Genomic DNA, 2,540 nt, shown 5'->3' on the forward strand with positions numbered 1-2,540 from the left:
ACCCATCCCTGGGCCATGCTGGGGTCTGTGTTGAAGCAACTTCTTTGGCCAAGGCTAGCAGATGCCCTGAAGAAACAAGGTCAAAAGCACAGACATCTGAAAAGATTTGGCTCACCTAAATTGATAATTACGAAGATTTCAAAGAAGGAAAGGAGTGGCCATGGCGCTCAGCAGGTGCTGCCCAAAGTAGCAATGTATGGAAATATGGGGTAGTTCAATGCTCCGGAGAGGAAGCTCCTTAGAAGAACAGCCCATAACTGGAGGTAGTGTGAACTGGGGTTTGGTATACATGTAAAAGCAGTAGGAAATAACAGTGAAGCCTGCACACAAACAGACCTTTTTAAGGTGGCTGTTTCTGAAGGAATTGTCTGAAACCGTTTTCCTTTGTCTGAAGTAAAAGAGGCTAAAAATGAGAGCCCAGCACTACGCGGCAAAGGAAAACACATGAACAACACATTTCTGAGAGCAAAACGATGACAAATCTATATAGGGCCGCCTCTCACTTTTGGGAGAACTGAGTCTCTAATAGGAGAGGAAGTTTCTACTGGAATCTGGAACAAAACAAAAATGGCAACAGCTCATAGCTGGTCCTGAATTAATCCACGTCAAAAATTTTGACTTGCCAAGCACATCCAACACACCCAGTCCAGACTGAAGCTTATGAAAGATGGACACTGTTCACACAATGTGGAAATAATTAGTAATTACTGAATTATTTGAGATACCCCAATCCTTACTTAGCTGCCCTCTTCTCTCCTGAGGATGGAAATTTTTGCCCAAATAGCACAAGTCCGGCACAATCATAAGCAACTGAAAACACAAGTCTTACAAACAGAAGCAAAGAGCAACTTCAAATATAGTTGTCATGATTCCACCACCCTAGAAACACAGTAGTTACTACCCATGGAAAACATGGAAGTTTTGTCACCATTTAAAACACATTTAGTACTCTATCTCTTATTTATATTGTTATGAATAAGGCAGGCAGAGAAAATGTGTATGAAGAATTCATGCATGTCATGGTAAGCATCAGGAAGAGCGACAGGAACTAAGTTCAGATAAAGCTGTAACTGTTATTTAACATAAGAAAACCCAAAAAACTAAAAAAAGAAGCCCAAATAAGGGGCTTTTTAAAATTGGGGGGGAAAAAAAGAGGGGGGAAAAAATTAATTAGGCATTTTAATGAACCATTAAAAAAAGTCAAATCATAAACATTACCATTACCATTACATTACATTACAAAGCTGTATTATGGTATGCTGAAAAATAATTTTCACCAAGTATGCAACCTTGGCTTTTTGATCAAAAAATCATTTCGAGTCTTCTGTTTATTTTATGGTATCCCTTTACTTGAACTTTGACTGCCCAAAGTAAAACATATTCATGCAAACGCCAAAAATTGAGCTATTGAAGTCTACAACACTTCTCCCTCTCCTTGTCACCGCATGGCAGGACTGGCAGCTTCAGGGCTGCCAGATTAGCCAAGGCAGAACAGGAGGATCCAAATGAGATGCACTTTTTCATGAAGCACAGAATTCAACACTCCACATAATTGTGTTGAAGGCAGCTCTCTGGATCTTTTTTTCTGCACAACATACAGAGGAGAAATGCTTGCCACTTCTGTAATGTATCTACCCAGCTTTCTGTGTCCAGTGGGGTACTCACATATTGCTTGGATCCTATCTGCTTGTTAACTGAGGTTGTGGGACAGGGAGAGGGATGATATGCACCAGGGTTTTTATCCGGAATGACAGAAATTCCTTGGAGGAACAGGCTTTATTACTTTCTCTGATCCTGCCTCTCCTCCAAGTCTTAAGAGATTTTCATGCCAATTCTGGCACTCAGTGAGCACTCACTCAAAAGGAGCGTATGTCTGCCAGGAGGGCAAAGGACACGAATCCAACAAGATGAACTAACATTTTGGGGGAAAAAAAAATAAAGCAAATCTCCTGATACACAGCACATCATTCTAGTAATCATATTTTCCAAGTCGCCCCTTGGTACATTTTCATGATTTAAGGTGGCTCAGTTTGCTTCACCACGAGATGCTAAATTAAGCCAACTCAAAGCTGACCTGCCTTACAACTCAATCCAGCAAACCAAGCCTAACGTCAGAGAAGATTATTCTATTTTTGCATACTTTACAGATTTAAAAAAACCCTTATGTATGTGAAATTAAATACAATGTACTGCTCCAGATGTTTCAGATTGCATCAGAAGCAACAGTTATTAATGGCCAGCAGGCTTCAAATTGTCAGGTGTGCAGCTGTGTTGTAGCTCAGCATTTCTCACTATTAACCCAAGGGGCACAGGAGCAGGAAGGAATGACTCAAGACAAATGCTAACAAGAGCACTGCAATTTCTCTCCCCTCCCTACTTAAATGATTTCCCTTTATAATGGGATATCTTGCATACCACCGCTGTGTCGCATTTATTCTGCAAGCTAAATGGCTTGCTCTAGAGCCAGGTGTATGGCAGACATGAAATGCAGAATCAAGGGAGAGCGCAAGCCCTGAAGTAGCTGGGAAGTAGAGGTATGA

General features: G+C 41.0%; 1 protein-coding gene across 1 annotated transcript in view; it reads right to left on the minus strand.

Annotated features, from left to right (window-relative positions):
- TEC (tec protein tyrosine kinase) overlaps positions 1–2,540 on the minus strand; it is a 34,602-nt gene that overhangs the window by 17,353 nt on the left and 14,709 nt on the right. The gene's annotated exons all lie outside the window — the stretch shown is intronic.

Source organism: Egretta garzetta, unplaced genomic scaffold (assembly GCF_000687185.1).
Source record: "Egretta garzetta isolate BGI_Z169 unplaced genomic scaffold, ASM68718v1 scaffold557, whole genome shotgun sequence".
NCBI classification, from domain to species: Eukaryota; Metazoa; Chordata; class Aves; order Pelecaniformes; family Ardeidae; genus Egretta; species Egretta garzetta.